Genomic DNA, 20964 nt, shown 5'->3' on the forward strand with positions numbered 1-20964 from the left:
CTGGAGGGTTAATGATAGAGTCTTCCCTGTCCTGATCGGGGGCAGAAAAATCCGACAACTTTTCTTCCCCAGAACTGGATTCCAGCTCCTGACGTGGCCTCTTGAGACGGGACGCACCCTGAGGAGCTTGTGGAACGACTAAGTCTGTGACAGTACTCTGCACTTCCTCTCTTACTATGGCTCTCAAGTCTGACATGAAGGAGGAATGTTCTTCTTTGACAATTTTTGCAATACAGGTAGAGCATAACTGTTTCCCGTATGTGTCCGGTAGTTTCTTGTTACAGATGGCGCATCTCCTTTTCTTAGGAGCTGATGTCATCGAGTCTATTTTAGGTGTCTCCTGGTCCTAAAAAGACAAGGTGCACAAGACTTTTACTACCGTATATCAATGGGAATGAGGTGAGAAGAGGGGGAAGTACCCAGTAAACTTACTTGGGCTGGAGGTTCAGTCAGAGTGTCAGAACGACCAGTGGTTTGATCTGCCATTGCTGGTGGACTGATTACCTTAGTCCCATCCCCCCTTAAATAGATCTCACCTGTCTTCCATCTGAATCGTCAGAAAAAATGGCGTTTCTCCTTTAATTTTAGTTTGGTGCCATTTTTTTCAAGTTTTCCGTAAGTGCGTTCCACCGTGGAGCGCACGCAGGTTACTAGAGGTTCGCGTATCGCTCCCTCTGTAACCGGAAGTGCCGTCTAAGCCATCTTGTGCACGCTGGAGTATGCAGGGCTGCTGCAGCCGGAACCAAGAGCCCCCTTTGTGGGGAAGGCTGAGGGAGGAGGGAGGGGAGGAGTGCGAGGACCCCAGCCCGATCCTCCTGCCCCCGGCTTCAGGAACTCCTGCTCCCGGTACGTAACCTCTTCTGTGTCCGTCCCTGATAGGGACAGGAAAAACACTGGGGCGAGGGTGGAGGGAGGGGCCTTTTAACCTCTTGTGTGTTTCCTGTCCCCATCAAGGATATGAAGGATGACCTCCTGATGGTGCTGTCAGGAGGGACATCCTGGAAAATAAAGCTGCTAGAATGGCCCAAACAATCACTTGACCTGAATTCAAAGTAAAATTTATGGAAGGAACTAAGGCTCAGAGGTCATAAGGAGCCCACAGAACCTTTAGGATTTGAAGAGTGTTTGTGTGGAAGAATGGCCCAAAATCACACGAGCAATGCATGTGACTAGTTTCTCCATACAGGAAACGTCTTGAAGCTGTCATCACCAACAAAGGCTTTTGTACGAAGTATTAATTACATTTCAGTAAGAGTGTTCAATACTTTTTCCCTGTGCCATTTGTCATTATTACACAACTTAATTTATGGACATCTATGGTTTGATTTCTTTGCCTGTTTTGATTGGATGGGTTGTTACCAACATCTGGTGAGAATTTCATGTTAATAGCACCTTTAGAAATATATTTACTTAGAAAATTGGCGAGGTGCTCAATACTTATTTCACCTACTGTATATATCTTGTCATGTATATGGAAGGTATCTAAATACAGGATTGGACTGGAGTGACTAGGGCTCGCAGGGGAAATTGATTCCATAGGGCCCACCATAGTGCTAATCTATGTAGACATTTTACCGGTTCATACACATGTACGTGAGGCACAACACAGTACAGTGTGTAAAACCACGTGTACCTCCTAAGGAGTTTGGCACATTTTTCAGCTTGCATGCGTCACCACAAGAAATGTTCTACAGTCAGGGACTGGCTTACATTTCTGTTGTACTTTTGTGGCGTAAATAATGCTGAAACCGCTTATTCAAAGGAAGCAATCAGAGCTCTTTATTGGGTCTCATGCTACCTGTATAGCGACACCAGTCCCGGTAATGTTGCTGAGGCTGGTGACCACGTCTACAAGAGGGTCTGCATGGATCAGAATTTTCTCCGATCTCAGCAGTTACAGCTGTATATTACCACTATCCTCCTGCTGGGGATGCTGTGAACATAATGGCAGTATCTGCACCATCACCTTGATGTAATAGCAAGATAGAACCGCTTTTGTGGCACATGTAATTGAAGAGTAAATCTTCACACTATTTTTTTTCCCCATTCTCTAGTTTCTCCCTATAAAAAAAACTTCATAACCATTTTTTAATGCTCATCCATTCAACATATCTTTATTATATCAAGTTGCCCCGGCCAAGACTGACTGATATCTGAGGGGAAAGCGCCAGCAAGTGACAGTGCAGGCACAAGTCCTGTAACTAAACCATCACTGTGTCATATTAGCACTGCAATATGCGCTGAGAGACTACAACTCCCAGCAAGTTTATTTTACACGCTGCCGTTTTCCACAGTGAATTAGCAGAAACATTTGCACCAAAAATCACACAATGCACATTTGCTGTTGTGGATCATTTCTAATTAGCTCTCATTTTCTATGGAAATTCTCCAAAAAAAAAAAAAAAAAAAAGAAGAAGAGTTAGCCCTTGGATACTGATGTGTAAAAGAAAATTATACATGGTTTTCTAATTATTTTATAAATATAAGGCTGCATGCCCACTACGCGTTTTTTGCCGCTGAATTTCTGCAGCGTAAACGCTTAAAAAACGCTTGGTAATACGTGCCCCATGGTCCCCAATGATAATCCGCATGAGCTGTGCACATGCTGCCAAAATTTCCTCTGCGAATAATCATTGCGGAAAAATACACAGCATGTCCATTAATTTTGCGGACACGCAGCGTAATTGCCGCCTCAGCGATGCGTGTGAAAGGACCTGCCATGACGTCATTTAGTCATGTGACAGGTGATGTCGGTGGTTGCGTGACCTGTCACATGACTAAATGACGTCATGGCAGGTTCTTTTACACCACCGCGACCCATCGCTGTGGAGACCGGGGGGCCATCGGAAGGCAAGTATAATCTTTATTTTTTATCATTCTTACTTTTTTTTTTCTTTTTTAACCACTTCGCGCCAGAGCCTGTTTTCACCTTCCTGACCGGGCCAATTTTTTCAATTCTGACCACTGTCACTTTATGAGGTAATTACTCTGGAACGCTTCAACTGATTCTGAGACTGTTTTTTCGTGACATATTGTACTTCATGATAGTGGTAAAATTTCTTCGATATAACTTGCGTTTATTTGTGAAAAAAAAAATCGGAAATTTGGCGAAAATTTTGCAATTTTCAAACTTTAAATTTTCATGCCCTTAAATCAGAGAGATATGTCACACAAAATAGTTAATAAATAACATTTCCCACATGTCTACTTTACATCAGCACAATTTTGGAACCAAAAGTTTGTTTTTTTTGTTAGGAAGCTATAAGGGTTAAAAGTTGACCAGCGATTTCTCATTTTTCCAACAAAATTTACAAAAACGTTTTTTTTTTTTTTTAGGGACCACATCATATTTGAAGTCACTTTGAGAGGTCTTTATGACAGAAAATACCCAAAAGTGACACCATTCTAAAAACTGCACCCCTCAAGGTGCTCAAAACCACATTCAAGAACTTTATTAACCCTTCAGGTGCTTCACAGGAATTTTTGGAATGTGGAAGAAAAAAAATGAACATTTAAACTTTTTTCACAAAAATGTTACTTTAGACCCAATTTTTTTTATTTTCACAGGGGTAACAGGAAAAAATGGACCCCAAATTTTTTTGTGCAATTTCTCTTGAGCGGGCTGATACCCCATATGTGAGGGAAAACCACTGTTTGGGTGCACTGCAGGGTTCGGAAGGGAAGGAGCGCCATTAGACTTTTTGAATGTAAAATTTGTTTGAATAATTAGCAGACGCCATGTTGCGTTTGGAGAGCTCCTGATGTGCCTAAACAGTGGAAACCCCCCACAAGTGACACCATTTTGGAAACTAGACCCCTTAGGGAACTTATCTAGATGTGTGGTGAGCACCTTGCACCCAAAGGTGCTTCACAGAAGTTTATAATATTGAGCTGTAAAAATAAAATTTTCACATTTTTCCCACAAAACCGTTTTTCATCCCTTAATTTTGCATTATCATAAGGGTAATAGGATAAATTGCACCATGAAATTTGTTGTGCAATTTCTCCTGAGTATGCCGATACCCCATATGTGGGGGAAAACCACTGCTTTGGTGTACGGCAGGGTTCGGAAGAGAAAGGAGCGCTATGTTAGCTGGGATAGGTTGCAGACACCATGTCACATTTGAAGAGTCGCTGACATGCCGAAACAGCAGAAACCCCCACAAGTGACTCCATTTTGTAAACTACACCTCTCAAGGAATTCATCTAGGGAAGTGGTGAGTATTTTTTAATTTATACCATTGGGCAGTGAAAAAAGCATAATTATATTTTTACCACAAAAAAAAATGTTTTACCCTCAGATTTTACATTTTCACACAGGGCAATGGGTAAAAATGGTGCCGAAATGTGTCACACAATTTCTTCTAAAAGTGGCAATACCCCATATGTGGCTGTATAGTACCGCTCAGCCATACGGCGAGATCTGGGGGGGACGGAGCGCTATTTGACAATTGGAGAACAAATTATTGTAGAATAGGCATTTGGATTTGGGAGCACAAAATTTTCTGAATTTCCTTTGGGGGGCAAGGGTCATTTCGCTTTTCCAGAGCCTTTCTGCTACCAGTAACTTGGAAGTCCCTTATATTTCTAACAGATGACGGACCTGAGTGGGGACTAGCTTTTTTTGAGGACTGAGTTGAAGCTTTTATTGGGAACATTTTACGTAACATTTATCCGGCGCTCTAGGCTGAGCACTTACATCGGGGTTTCCATCTAAATTTCCAAGTGATGTAATTCAGATGAAACCCCTGCCGGATCCATTTACTGCAATGAGGCAGCAGAGTTACTCTGGACTCCGTCTGGCCTCTGTTTAGCAGTGTCCTTTTTTTCAGAAGTGCACAGAACTGTGGCAAACCGCACTTTTATGCACGCCTAAAAAAATGACACCGTGGGATCACAGGCCAGACGGCATCTACAGTGGCCTATATCTGCCTCATCACAGGGAATCTTCCATCATGGGTTCCGTCTGAATCACGTATTTCAGATATTTACACGGAAACTCTGGTGCAAGTGCTCAGCGCAGGATAAATGTGAGCAGAGCCTTACTGCGATCTTTGGGAGACATAATAAACAAATCAGTAGCAGGTGAAGAATTGGTTTTATTTATTTTTTACGCCGTTCCTCGTGCGGTATAAGTGATGAGATTACTTTATTCTTCGGGTCGGTGCGATTAGAGATACCAGATTTATATCGGGTTTTTATGACTGACAGCTGTCACACACTAAAAGACGCTTTTTTTTGCAAAATCTAGTTTTTGCATCACCATATTTTGAGAGCTATAATTTTTCCATATTTCGGCCAACAGAGTCATGTGACGGCTTGTTTTTTGCGGGACGAGTTGACATTTTTTGATCGCTTTCTATTCTGTTTTTTGTGAGGTAAAATTAACAAAAAAACAATTCAGGAATTGTTTTTTGAGGGGTTTTTTTATGCCGTTCTGCGTGTGGTAAAAGTGATCAGGCAGCGTTATTCTTCAGGTCGGTACGTTTACAGCGATACTACACTTACTGTATTTTTTTTATGTTTTGGCGCTTTTACACAATAAAACAATTTTCGAGAAAAAAATTTTTTTTTTGCATTGCTTTATTCTGAGCGCTATAACTTTTTTATTTTTCGGCTGATGGAGCTGTATGGCGGCTTTTTTTTGCGGAACAAGATGACGTTTTCAGCGGTACCATTTTTATTTCTATTTTGTTTTTTGATCGCATTTTTTTCCCACTTTTTGTTTGGCGATATGATGAAAAAGCATATTTTTTTGCTCCGTTTTTTATTTATTTTTATTACGGTGTGCACAGAAGGAGTTAATTAGTGTGACAGTTTTATAGCTCGGGTTGTTTCGGACGCGGCGATACCAAATGTGTGTACTTTTTTGGGTTTTGTAAAAATATACGGATTTATTGGTTTAATATTTTATTTTTATTTATTTTGTGATTTTTTTTTTTTTTTTTAACATTTTTACTTAGTCCCTGTATGGGACATTAATTTTTATTTTTCTGATCACTGATCTCATGTAATGTAATAGACATGTATTACATTACATGAGATCTTCGCTGACTGTTTCACAGTCAGTCTCCTGCCTGGCTTCAGCTGCAGGTTGAGCCAGGCAGGACACCATATATGGCAGATCTGGAGGCGGTCATGTGACCTCCAGCTGCCATAGCAACCCCAGGTCCCGAAAGCTATCAGGGGTTGTCGGAGAGGTAAGTAAGACGACCCCCTCTCCTCCTTCTATATGCCTCGATCACTATAGATCGCGGCATATAGAACATAGCAAAGGGTTAACATCACTGGGACCTGATCCAATCAGGTCCCGATGATGTCCCCTGTCAGAGCCAACGCTCTGCACCGGAATCGCAGCGCTTGCAGGACCCTGGGGGTCCCGAGCGCTGCGAGACCACCCACCGTTTTTAAACGTCGGCGCTGCACAGAGCCCAGCAAGCGCCGACGTTTATCTACAGTGGGCGGTCGGGAACCGGTTAACTATTACTTGGTCACACTATATAAATCCATGCCGGTTGCATGATTTATATAGTGTGACCAAGTTGTCAAGCACTTTCCAAGTGATGCTAAAATCGCTTGGAAAAGCGCTTGATAACCCGCATGCAGAAATGCATGTGAAGAACGCTTGACAAACGCTTCTACCTGGCAGGAAAAATGCATGTAAAATCCGCATGCGTTTTTCCTTCCAGAGAGAAGCGGAAAAAATAATGCAGCATTTCTGCATCGTGGGCACTTAGCCTAAATCTGAAAATTGTGACATGCGTTTGTATTCAGCCCCCCGGAGTCAATACTTTGTAGGACCACCTTTCACTGCAATTACTGCTGCAAGTTTTTTCGGATATGTCTCTACCAGCTTTACCTCTTCTCCTTTACAAACTACCTCTGGCTCAGTGAGATTGGGTGGAAAACTTCTGCCAACAGTAGTTTGCCATTGAGACTCTGTGGCAAAATTTGAAAGTAGGTCTGGACCTTGACTGGGTCATTCAAATACATGAATATGCTTTGATCTAAATCATTCCATTATCGCTCTGGCAGTATGTTTAGGGTAGCTGTCCTACCGAAAGTGAACGTTCTCCCTAGTCTCAAGTCTTTAACAAGTTTTCCCTCCAGGATTGCCCGGTATTCAACCCCATCCATCTTCCCTGTCCCTACTGAAGAAAAGCATCCTCACATGATGCTGCCACCACTATGTTTGACAGTGTGGATGGTGTTTTCAGGATGATATGCAGTCTTAGTTTTCTGCAACACATAGCGTTTTGCTTTTATCCCAAAAAGTTCTACCTTGCTCTCATCTGACCAGTGCACTTTCTTTCACATGCTAGCTGTGTCTCCTATGTGGCTTTTTTAAACTGCAATTAAGATTTCTTATGGCTTGCATCTTGCCAATCTTCCATAAAGGCCAGATTTGTGGAGTATAAGACCAAGGCCACGACCCCACTATCAGTATCCGGTCAGTATTTTTTCTCAGGAGTGGGAGCCAAAATTAGGTGAGGAACAAATCAGAGAAAAAAGTATAAGGGTATGTGCCCACATAGCGTTTTACAAGCGTATATGCTGCGGAATTTCCGCAGCATAAACGCTTGGGAAACGCTTGGTAATCCGCCCCCCAATGACAAGCCGCAATGTCAATGCCCATGCTACGGATTTTTCCACAGCGTTTATGCTGCGCTCAAAAATCCACAGATGTACATTAATTTTGCGGACACGCAGCGTAATCACCGCCATTGACTTGCATTGGACCGCGTGACATCCGCTTCACTGCATGTGCACAAGCGGATATCACACGGTTCAATGTGCGGATGGTACCCAGGTCTGGAGGAGAGGAGACTCTCATCCAGACCTGGGTACCATAGAATCTGTAAAAAAAAAAAAAAAAAAAAAAAGAATTTAAAATAAAAAATAAAGTTTATGCTTACCTTCCAATGTCCTCCCGGTGTTTTGTCCACGCCGTCCGGTGTCTTGCAATGCTCGCGCTGTTGTGAAGGACCTGCCATGACGTCACTGAGTCATGTGACCTGTCACATGACTCAGTGACGTCACCGCAGGTCCTTCACACCACCGCGAGCATTGCAAGACATTGGACGCAGCGGAGAGAACACCGGGAGGACATCGGAAGGTCAGTATAAACTTTATTTTTTTACCATTCTTAACTATTACTTGGTCACACTATATAAATCCATGTCGGTTGCATGGATTTATATAGTGTGAACAAGTTCTCAAGCACTTTCCAAGTGATGCTGCTAAAATCTCTTGGAAAAGCGCTTGATAACCCGCATGCAGAAATGCATGTGAAGAACGCTTGACAAACGCTTCTACCTGGCAGGAAAAATGCATGTAAAATCCGCATGCGTTTTTCCTTCCAGAGAGAAGCGGAAAAAATAATGCAGCATTTCTGCATCGTGGGCACTTAGCCTAAATCTGAAAATTGTGACGTGCGTTTGTATTCAGCCCCCCGGAGTCAATACTTTGTAGGACCACCTTTCACTGCAATTACTGCTGCAAGTTTTTTCGGATATGTCTCTACCAGCTTTACCTCTTCTCCTTTACAAACTACCTCTGGCTCAGTGAGATTGGGTGGAAAACTTCTGCCAACAGTAGTTTGCCATTGAGACTCTGTGGCAAAATTTGAAAGTAGGTCTGGACCTTGACTGGGTCATTCAAATACATGAATATGCTTTGATCTAAATCATTCCATTATCGCTCTGTATGTTTAGGGTAGCTGTCCTACCGAAAGTGAACGTTCTCCCTAGTCTCAAGTCTTTAACAAGTTTTCCCTCCAGGATTGCCCGGTATTCAACCCCATCCATCTTCCCTGTCCCTACTGAAGAAAAGCATCCTCACATGATGCTGCCACCACTATGTTTGACAGTGTGGATGGTGTTTTCAGGATGATATGCAGTCTTAGTTTTCTGCAACACATAGCGTTTTGCTTTTATCCCAAAAAGTTCTACCTTGCTCTCATCTGACCAGTGCACTTTCTTTCACATGCTAGCTGTGTCTCCTATGTGGCTTTTTTAAACTGCAATTAAGATTTCTTATGGCTTGCATCTTGCCAATCTTCCATAAAGGCCAGATTTGTGGAGTATAAGACCAAGGCCACGACCCCACTATCAGTATCCGGTCAGTATTTTTTCTCAGGAGTGGGAGCCAAAATTAGGTGAGGAACAAATCAGAGAAAAAAGTATAAGGGTATGTGCCCACGTAGCGTTTTACAAGCGTATATGCTGCGGAATTTCCGCAGCATAAACGCTTGGGAAACGCTTGGTAATCCGCCCCCCAATGACAAGCCGCAATGTCAATGCCCATGCTACGGATTTTTCCACAGCGTTTATGCTGCGCTCAAAAATCCGCAGATGTACATTAATTTTGCGGACACGCAGCGTAATCACCGCCATTGACTTGCATTGGACCGCGTGACATCCGCTTCACTGCATGTGCACAAGCGGATATCACACGGTTCAATGTGCGGATGGTACCCAGGTCTGGAGGAGAGGAGACTCTCATCCAGACCTGGGTACCATAGAATCTGTAAAAAAAAAAAAAAAAAGAATTTAAAATAAAAAATAAAGTTTATGCTTACCTTCCAATGTCCTCCCGGTGTTTTGTCCACGCCGTCCGGTGTCTTGCAATGCTCGCGCTGTTGTGAAGGACCTGCCATGACGTCACTGAGTCATGTGACCTGTCACATGACTCAGTGACGTCACCGCAGGTCCTTCACACCACCGCGAGCATTGCAAGACATTGGACGCAGCGGAGAGAACACCGGGAGGACATCGGAAGGTCAGTATAAACTTTATTTATTTTTTTACCATTCTTAACTATTACTTGGTCACACTATATAAATCCATGTCGGTTGCATGGATTTATATAGTGTGAACAAGTTCTCAAGCACTTTCCAAGTGATGCTGCTAAAATCTCTTGGAAAAGCGCTTGATAACCCGCATGCAGAAATACATGCAAAGACGCTTGACAAACGCTTCTACCTGGCGGGAAAAAAGCATGTAAAAAACGCATGCGTTTTTCCTGCCAGGGAGAAGCGTAAAAAATATGCAGCATTTCTGCATAGTGGGCACATAGCCTTATAGAAACAAGTGCACCAATTCTGCATTTATCACCCACTCCTGGTTTTGACTTACAAATACTGACCGAATACTGATAGTGGGGCTGTGGCATAAGAGTGCTGTCAGGAGACTGACAGCAACGTTTAATGAGTTAACAGCAGAGGACGGAGCTCAGTTTTACTTACTGCTGTTGGATGCAAAGGGAAGGAAGGGAGCCTACCCTTTTAGGAAGCTAAAAAAAAAAAAAAAAATGTAGTTGTATATTCACAAAATACACGTGTAGTAAAAGGAGAGCAAGACCAATATATTGTAAATAAAGTTGCAGCAAATACAATTTTTAACTATTTAAAAAGCTAACTATCTGTGACAGATGATGATTGGCCATAATGTTGCTAGTGCTATGAATTGCTAGAAGTAGTGATATAATGGACCAAGCAACTTTCTCCAAGTCTGGACACTTTGGCCTGGATTCAAGAAAGCGTTTACGCTAGAAAACCTTTACAAAAAGTTTTGAAAAGTCACAAAAATTTTGTGCAACGTGGATTTCAGCAAACATTTTGAGATTTTGCATTTTCACTTCAGTTTTTTGGCAGCTAAAACAAAATAAGCAGAGTTAGGGATGAGCTGGGGAGTAGGACAGGGCATGGCTACACCTACCAAATTCATCAATAGTGGTAGCGTTTCTCACACCAGAAACGTTACTTTAGTCCCTGACTGGAGTAACATTTATGGTAAGGTATACAGAGTCACAAGCCAATCATGTGCACTTCAATGAACTCGGCACATCGAATTCCTGAGAGCCCATGATTGAGACTAGCATGCTTCTTATCTAATACAGGAGATACCAGGAATGCTGAGGTAAGGAGAGGCTGCTCACACTGCTGTCCACATAGTATAGCCATCACCAGGTCATTGCAGTGGAGCTTCCTACTGCACATGCTCACAGGAATGTGTCCTAACATTCTAGTACAATTTTGTCGGTATAACAAAGCGGTGGCCATTTTAATTCTATAAAGATTACCTTTCTAGACAAAATGAGTGTGATTTGATAATTAAAAGTACCTACAAACTTATAAATGACACTTGCTTTTGTTTTCTATTCCAGAAGGACCACATTTGGCACCACTGATTGATTTTCCTCACATAAAAACCGCAAAGTTTGATATCAATTGTCTACAGTTTTCAATTTTACCCTTTAGAAGAAGTCGAAATTAGTAACAATGGCACAAAACTTACACCACCAATGAGTAGAGCACAAGTTGGGATGTAGAAGTTTGACAGCCTGTTAGAAGTGTAAAGAATTGCTTCATCCTGTAGCCAGTTTACCAAAAGAAAGAACACGCTTTACCATATATCTGTACCAACAAAATTCTAACACTCTACTCAGTCTCTCTGACATACTCTGGCTTCTCTTGCCTCAACAAACACTGATGACAGCTTATACAAGGGATGCTGTCAATGTGGGGTAGGGATGTGAAATAGGGTATATGGAATGGGATTAAGACAACCCCTTTGAAAGCATTAGTAGGTAGATGTCTAAAAGGACTGCTATGGTACATCTGACACCTGTCACAGCAACTTTGCTTACATGCCAAAGTCACATCAGAAACTAAAAAGGTCTAAGACCAAAAGATCAATACATATATTACAGTTACATGTTGAGAAAAATATTTCAAGCACAGCAAGGGAAACCAAAATCCTCATCAGAAATCCAAGGTCAACCCTCAGAATTCTGCCACGGTCTTGCACTTGAAACCATTTGACTAACCCTAATCCGAGTGGTGCTATCTACCCTTTTGAAATAGTTTAGAGAGATACTTGTCATGTGAATTTCAGTATGGAACACACACACCAAAATCCAGGTGAAAAAACTGGGTGAATGTACTTTAAGGGTGTGTTCCCACGTTCAGGACCAGCTGCGGCCCCAACTGCAGAACTTCTGCACCCATTATGCAAATTAATAGACATGCGCATATTTTTTATTTTTTTTTCCTTCCATCATCACATGCAGACTTTCCTCAATGATGCAAGTCTATGGGGAAAATCCACATGCATACCCGCAAGAGAAATTGACATGCTGCGGATCTGAAAGACGTGCCACATGTCAGTTTCTGCGGGTGATCCGCAGGTGTACAGAGACGCATAGTGGACACTGGATTTCTAGAAATCCCATCCACTATGCTGTAACACCTGGCTGCTGCACAAATAAGCAGCATCAAAACCGCAGCAAATCCTGAAAGTGGGAACACACCTTAAGGCTGTGTGCCCACGATGCGTTTTTTAAGCGTTTCTGCAGCGGCAAAAATGCTGCAGAAACGCTTAAAAAACACTTGGTAGAAGGCCTGCCATGTTCCCCAATGATAATCTGCATGTGCTGTGCACATGCTGCGGAAATTTCCGATGCGGATCATCATTGCGGAAAAATCCGCAGCACTACCAATTATTTTGCGGAATTGTGGCGTTTTCGCCACCATTGACTTGCATAATATCTGCATCACTACTTGTGCACATGCGGATATTATGCGGTTCATTGTGTGGATGGTACCCGGGTTTGGAGAAGAGGAGACTCTCCTCCAGACCCAGGTACAATAGAACCTGTATAAAAAAAAATACATTATACTTACCTTCTGATGGCCCCTGATCTCCTCAGCGATCCGTCCTGGCTTCCCGGCAACTCGCGATGGTCTAAAAAGACCTGCCATGACGTCGGCGGTCGCGTGACCCGTCACATGATTAAATGACGTCATGGCAGGTCCTTTTACACAACCGGGAGCCAGGACGCATCACTAAGGAGATCGGGGGTCATCAGAAGGCAAGTATAACATTTATTTTTATTTTTTAACATTCTTTTACAGTCACACTATATAAATCCATGCCGGTTGCGAAATCGCACGTGCAAAACGCTTCAATTACGCTTGTCCCTGGCAGGAAAAACGCGTGTACAATCCGCATGTACAATCCGCATGTGTTTTTTTCTGCCAGGGAGATGCAGAAACGCTCAGGAAAAAATCCGGAGCATTTCTGCATCGTGGGCACTTAGGCTACAGCCCCACTATCAGTATTTGGTCAGTATTTTTTCTAAGGAGTGGGAGCCAAAACCAGGAGTATGTGATAAATGCAGAATTGGTGACTTATTTCTATTATACCTTTTCTCTGATTGTTCCTCACCTGGTTTTGGCTCCCACTCCTGAGAAGAAATGCTGACCGAATACTGATAGTGGGGCCGTGGTCTTAAAAAAATAAATAAATCACGCAGACATGTCAGCTTCTGTTCTCAGTCTCAATTCAACGTCACCCATACAAGTCTATGGGTCCATTACAATGTTAAACAGTTTTCAATGTTTTGATAAAGCTTTGCAATTTTTTTTTCTTGTAACACCTCCCCCACCCTCAAAGAGAAAAAAAAAAAAAAAATCCCCCCTCCCCCCCACAGTTTTCAATCAGACATTTGTTTTTTTTATTTCTTTAAATATAAGAGCTTGCTTACACAGACTGACACACCGTGCAACAGGCGGTCAACCCAAATGCTGTTTATACAGGCACAGTCACTGCAACAAACCTGGGCAATGACGCAGCAGAGAACTCCTAGGGACGTTGCGGGAAGAAGTACATTGATTTCACTGCGTCATCAGTAACTTACAATGCAGTTGCCACCCTATCTGACGATATAAAGCTGGGCGCCAGATCAATGAAGGATAAGGGGCCTGTCAATTAATGGCCAGAGGACGGTGGTGGCAGCAAAGTACAGTAGAGCTGTGAGTGAAATGCCCATCCTGAGGAACATGAGAATGAATAAAATAAAAAAACTTTAAAAAAAGAATTCTCAAAAATGCCCCAAGGGAATTCTACTAGAAAAGTAGAAAATGTAAGCAGCATTAAAGGGGCTTTAGTCTCATACCTTTAGCTAGGGGTTGAATATCCTGCTATGTCATCCTCTTTAAGGCCATGTTAAACACAGTGTAATCACTGCGATTTTCTGGTGCTTTAAGGCTATGTTCACACATTGCGTTTTTGCTGCAGGAAAACCTGCTCTCTTGGCAGAAAAGAAGCAGCGTCAAAAAAGCAGGTTTTGGTGCATTTTTTCAGAATCCCAAAGTTCAGCTTTGCTTCCACCACAGAAGCATGAACACAGATCACCAATGGCAGTGCATGGAGTTTGTAGGACACCGTTTACCTTCACATCTTGGTAGGCCAATATTTACTTTGTACGCATCACTGGGGGGGGGGGGGGAGACTACGAAAATAAATGAGTTTCACATACTTGCAAAACCTGATACCTGCATTTTTTGCACTGTCCCATTGCTTTCAATGGATGAAAAACGCTGGAAAAAAGGTTAAAAGAAACGCTGAAAGAAGTGACATGCTGCATTCTGCAAATATTAAAGGACATAAAAAAACCAAGCTGTGTGCATGATATTTCTGAAATCTCACACTTCGACTTTGCTGGACTGTAAGGCTAAATGCGCATGCTGCAGAAATGCAGCGGAGCGTTTCTGTATCTCCCTGGCAGAAAAAACGCATGCGGACTTTACATGCGTTTTTTCTGCCAGGTAGAAGCGTTTGTGAAGCTTTTTGAACATGCGATTTCGCATGCGGGTTATCAAGCGCTTTTCCAAGCGATTTTAGCATCACTTGGACAAGTACTTGACAACTTGGTCACACTATATAAATCCATGCAACCGCCAGCATCAATAGTATTAAAAAAAAAAAAAAAAAAAAAAAAAACACACACACTATAGCTCACCTTCCGATGGCCCCCGGTCTCCTTTGCAGATGCCTTCAGCGGCTCGGAGTGCTCTAAAAAGGACCTTTCATTACGTCATTTAGTCGTGCGACAGGTCACGCAACCGCCGACGTCAGCGATCGCGTGACCCATCACTTGACTAAATGATATCATGTAAGATCCTTTTACACCACCGCGAGCAGTCGAAGAGCCAGCAGCGCCGCTGGGAGCAGACAGGGGGCCATCAGAAGGAAAGTATGTTTGTTTGTTTTTGTTTTTTATTTAAATTCTTTTTTAACTACAGGTAGTATGGTACCTGGGTCTGGAAGACAGTCTCCTCTTCTCCAGACCCGGGTACCATCCGCACATTGAATCGCATAACATCCGCATGCATACTTGTATGCATGCGGATGTTATGCGGTTCAATGCAAGTCAATGGCGGCGATTTCGCCGCAATTCTGCAAAATTAATGGTAGTGCTGTAGATTTTTCCGCAATGACAATCCGCACCGGAAATTTCCGCAGCATGTGCACAGCACATTCGGATTTTCATTGGGAAACATGGCAGACAACTTGACTTGCATTTTCGCGGCGGAAATGCAGCTGTGGAAACAAATTAAATCCGCATCGTGGGCACACAGCCTAAAAGGAAAATGAAAAAATGCATAAAAAAAATCAACATGTGAACATAGCCTTAAAGCGCACCTGTCAGCAGGATTGTGCCGAGTAAACTACATACAGTGTCAGGAGGGGGACATTACACTGATTAAAATGATACCTTGGTTGATGAAATCCGTCCTGTGGTTCTTGGGTAATCTTTACTTTCAGTTTGGAGATAATGATATGCTCTTGCTTCGGGGGTGGCCTGTGGGGAGCGCTCTATCTGGTGCTATGCTTACATATTCATCTGTATGCTCTTATGACAGATCACTGTGCCTTCACTGACCTGTCTCCTATTTTACCTAGCCCCGCATTATGTAAAATAGGAGGCAGGTCAGTGAAGACACAAGTGAGCTGTCATAAGAGCATACAGATGAATATGCAAGCAGAGCACCAGATAGAGCCCACCTCACAGGCTGCCCCAAAGCACGAGCATATCATTATCTCCAAACTGAAAGTAAAGATTACACAAGAACAACAGGAAAGATTTCATCAAGCGCCCACCTGACAGTGTATGTAGTTTACTGAGCACAATCCTGCTGACAGGCGCGCTTTAAAAGGGGTTATCTGAGACTTCATATTTTTGGAGTATGGGGCTAAGAATTTACAGACCGGTAGTTGCGAATTACTTTCCTCCTCTGCCCGGCGTCGATCTCTGCCGGCTCAGAGTCATCACGGATCGTTCCTGCCGGCAGTTCTGCAACTTCCGCTGATGTCACGTAAACAGAGCAGCATCTTCTCTTCCGCTCTGTTGTTGACTGGAGTGTTACTGCAGATGTCATGTTGATTGACAGTCGACTCCTGCTGCCCAACTGCGGGGAGGCGGCGTCAATCAGCAAGATGTCTGCAGTGACACCCCGTCGACAAAAGATCGGAAGACAAGGTGCTGCTCCGTTGAGGAGGGGTGAAATGTTGCAGGGGAATCACGGGCTGAGCCAAAAGAGATGGTCCCCATGCAGAGCAGGCAAGTAGTTAGTAACTACATGCCTGTTAGCTCTTAGCCCCATATGCAACAGCATTAAAATGCCGCATAACACCTTTAACAGTTCAAGTAAAGTGGATGTGATTTCATGAAAACTCATGCCTACTGACTACACTGTTCACGTGAGCATTTTTTTCCTTATAGGCTTCTCTAGGGAGCCTGGGGAAGAAAACGTATCAAAAAGGGAAAAATATAAGTTTTTACAAAGAATGATGCTGCTGAATGTTTGTTGGCCCGTTCCCATAGACTTTTCTAAAGGACATGAAAAGCCAAAAGGAACTATAGGGCAGGTTTACTAGTATGTATGCCCTTAGACCTTGGTCTATGCGGTCTCAAAAAAAAATGTGATGCATTATGTGGCATCAAGCTTTAGATTTGACACCTTTTGTGGCTTATTCAACAACAGTTTAACGATTTCGATAAAAAAGGGGCATTGGCTTAAGATGTAAGCGAATCTAAAAAAAAAAAAAAAAAAATCTAAGCAACGGACTAAAGAAGAGGCAGATTTAGCCATCATGAGCCACAATAAGGAATTTGAAGCATATTTTAGACTATCTACAGCACAGACTGTCTGTTCAAAATAAGTACAGGCGCTCAATGCTTCACGGTAAGACCAATCATTTATATACACCTTTCCACCCATCTCCACCCTTCTCTGCCTCTATGAAGTCATATCTATCAAAGTAGAGAAGGGGTGGAGATAGACAGAAAACAAGCAGGTGTGAAGGTGTATGTAAATGTCTGGCCCCGCCATGATGCACCGAGTGCCTGTACTTGGTTTCAACAGTCATCCTGTACTGTCAGAGTCCCTTTAAAAGGAACTTACCATGTTCACAAACACCATTAACCTGCAGTTATGGAGCAAATCTGCAAGTTAACAGTGTTCTAAAGCAGTTTGGCCTTCATACTGAAAGCCCGACGACCAGGAGAAAATTAATTTTATTCCTCCCGGCAGTCTCAGGTTTTCAGAGAAGCGGCTGATGTAGCTTCAATCACTGCTAAGTTCACAGTGAGCAGCGGCTGTAACCATGCCCGGCATTGACTGACAGCCAGCTGTCAGTCAGCGCTGGGGCATGCTCCGTTAACGTGACGTCACTGCTCTAGTAACACCGGGAGAGAGGCAGCAACCGGAAGCCAGTGCTGGACCCATTGAGGGTGAATACCGAATGAGTTGTTTGTTCTATGTCATTTAAATTTTGGGGACGACATTACTGAATGTGGACATCCCCTTTAACCATTGTCAGAATAGGAAAGGGTCAGGCAGTTTGAAGTTTACACCAGAGACTCTAGTTTTCAGGAAGATAAATCTTTGCTAGAGGGGTCTGGAAGCGGCTTGCTCTCCTCTCCCCATACAGAACACAATGTTATGTGTATGGTGGATTGTCAGGAGGGATAGCAGTTAGGGAAATCATTTGGTGAACATTCACATTGTATAGTAAGTGTTCAGGTGGCGATGCCTAGCTCGACCACAGAGCGGACCTTATCTAACAGCTTCTTACATACCTGATCATGATATGGTTAGTTCAGATCAAAAGATCAGTGGTCTGGCCGGGCACTGCTGCCAGAACATGGACTGTACTCTAAAGGTTTGGTACCTTCAGTTTTCTGTCTAAATAATGGAAAAGTTTAGTAAGACACCGTTCACATTCCATCTCAATGCCTTAAAAACAGGAGTCATATAGAATTCTTTTCTGACACAAGAACTTAGACTACAGGCTGGATTAAATAATGTATTTGCGCCTATGATTTTTTTTTTTTTTTTTTTATGTTTGCCACCATGGGCGGACTTTAAATTTCAAAAGGATTTCACCCGATTCATCATTTGCAACTTTTCTAAAAGTTGGAAAGATTGCCGTACATGTCTTTTTTGCAAAATTTATGCATTTGTCAGTTAAAATGTTGCAAGAAAAAAAAAAAAAAAAGTTGAAGGTAACATATAAAAAAAAAAAAAACAAAAAAAAAAAAAAAAAACAAATTTACTTTATACAATATACTCCCTTTTTTCAGGGCTCTATAAGAAATACCTGATGCAAGGGCCAACATCATGAGTTTTTCATTTTTTCCATTATGAATTATTTCATATAGACAAATATATGGGGAAAAGCAGAATAACAAAAGCACAATTATATTTTGCTACCCATCAAGTTAAACATCTAACTGCAGCAGGTTTTTCTTGCCAAAAGGGGCAGAAATTTTTTTAAAAGAAAATTCAGCATGAACATCTGTCCCATGGTGTTTTTTCCAGATTTACAAATATGGTTGCACACATCATTTTAAACAAATTATCACTTAAAATGTGCCCAAAAATACCTGATTCTCAAGATGCGCTCAATAGGAAGTCTGATGCTAGTGCCATGCAATCAGCAAACGATAAGGGGTTAATAAGTTACATTCAGCCACCATTTTTAAAGCCACATTTGCTTCGTTACAGGGTCTCCTTCTCAGATCACTAATCCCAGCCATACTGGCCATCCCCCAGCTCTGGCTACTGGGGAGATCACAGAGTTGCCCTGCAGTCACAGCTGGGAGCCAGGTCTGGGGAAGGAATGGGCAGCAGTACTGTCACCTGCTGCTCGGATATACCCAGCAATAGGATCACCAGGCTGGGCACAGGCAGCCCCTCCACGATGTCCAACAGCTCAGCAGCCATTCCCAGCACAGAACATCAGGTATACTGCACAGAGGGCAGGCACCACTCACCTCAGCAATGACTATCCCACATCAAGTACAGGAACAGTCCAAGTAAGTGCTGAAAGCTCCTGAGTGTGACAAGAAATCCGACCAAGAGCTCAGAGGAGCGCAGTGAAAAGTTCCTCTCACAGGAGTAGTGAGTGCGGCATCCTGCTCTCCGCAGCGTGCACCTCTCCCCTGTTATCTGTCTTTGTAACAGGAGGCACTCACTGCACATGCGCACTGGAGTCAGCAAGCCTCCCTCCTGCCCGGACTTTCAGGCGCTGTGTGGTGTGGAGGAGGCGAGGGGAGGGTCAGTACGGACAGGGCTAAGGGGCATAAGCAGTCCTACAGGGAGGTGAGTGTAGTCAGAGGTACAGCATCGTGTACTCAGGGGAGTGTGGTCAGAGATACTGCAGTCCTGCACTCAGGTGAGCGTAGTCAGAGATACTGCAGTCCTGCACTCAGGTGAGCGTGGTCAGAGATACTGCAGTCCTGCACTCAGGTGAGCGTAGTCAGAGATACTGCAGTCCTGCACTCAGGTGAGCGTGGTCAGAGATACTGCAGTCCTGCACTCAGGTGAGCGTAGTCAGAGATACTGCAGTCCTGCACTCAGGTGAGCGTGGTCAGAGATACTGCAGTCCTGCACTCAGGTGAGCGTGGTCAGAGATACTGCAGTCCTGCACTCAGGTGAGCGTGGTCAGAGATACTGCAGTCCTGCACACAGGTGAGCGTGGTCAGAGATACTGCAGTCCTGCACTCAGGTGAGCGTGGTCAGAGATACTGCAGTCCTGCACTCAGGTGAGCGTGGTCAGAGATACTGCAGTCCTGCACTCAGGTGAGCGTGGTCAGAGATACTGCAGTCCTGCACTCAGGTGAGCGTGGTCAGAGATACAGCAGTACTGCACACAGGTGAGCGTGGTCAGAGATACTGCAGTCCTGCACTCAGGTGAACGTGGTCAGAGATACTGCAGTCCTGCACTCAGGTGAGCGTGGTCAGAGATACTGCAGTCCTGCACTCAGGTGAGCGTGGTCAGAGATACAGCAGTCCTGCACACAGGTGAGCGTGGTCAGAGATACTGCAGTCCTGCACTCAGGTGAGCGTGGTCAGAGATACTGCAGTCCTGCACTCAGGTGAGCGTGGTCAGAGATACAGCAGTCCTGCACACAGGTGAGCGTGGTCAGAGATACTGCAGTCCTGCACTCAGGTGAGCGTACTCAGAGATAAAGCAGTCCTGCACTCAGGTGAGCGTGGTCAGAGATACAGCAGTCCTGCACACAGGTGAGCGTGGTCAGAGATACAGCAGTCCTGCACACAGGTGAGCGTGGTCAGAGATAAAGCAGTCCTGCACTCAGGTGAGCGTGGTCAGAGATACTGCAGTCCTGCACTCAGGTGAGCGTACTCGGAGATACTGCAGTCCTGCACTCAGGTGAGCGTACTCGGAGATACAGCAGTCCTGCACTCAGGTGAGCGCGGTCAGAGATACTGCAGTCCTGCACTCAGGTGAGCGCGGTCAGAGATACTGCAGTCCTGCACTCAGGTGAGCGCGGTCAGAGATACTGCAGTCCTGCACTCAGGTGAGCGCGGTCAGAGATACTGCAGTCCTGCACTCAGGTGAGCGCGGTCAGAGATACTGCAGTCCTGCACTCAGGTGAGCGCGGTCAGAGATACTGCAGTCCTGCACTCAGGTGAGCGCGGTCAGAGATACTGCAGTCCTGCACTCAGGTGAGCGCGGTCAGAGATACTGCAGTCCTGCACTCAGGTGAGCGCGGTCAGAGATACTGCAGTCCTGCACTCAGGTGAGCGCGGTCAGAGATACTGCAGTCCTGCACTCAGGTGAGCGCGGTCAGAGATACTGCAGTCCTGCA

General features: G+C 44.0%; 1 protein-coding gene across 1 annotated transcript in view; it reads right to left on the reverse strand.

Annotated features, from left to right (window-relative positions):
• LOC141248477 (KN motif and ankyrin repeat domain-containing protein 1-like) overlaps nucleotides 1-19324 on the reverse strand; it is a 268553-nt gene extending 249229 nt beyond the window's left edge. Inside the window, exon 1 of the mRNA XM_073669372.1 lies at nucleotides 19126-19324. The gene's annotated coding sequence lies outside the window, so the exon portion shown is untranslated. The remainder of the gene's footprint in view (nucleotides 1-19125) is intronic.
• Nucleotides 19325-20964: the final 1640 nt, after the last annotated feature.

This window comes from Phyllobates terribilis, unplaced genomic scaffold (assembly GCF_046119375.1).
Source record: "Phyllobates terribilis strain yellow unplaced genomic scaffold, ASM4611937v1 Scaffold_1__5_contigs__length_1240528914, whole genome shotgun sequence".
Lineage (NCBI taxonomy): Eukaryota > Metazoa > Chordata > Amphibia > Anura > Dendrobatidae > Phyllobates > Phyllobates terribilis.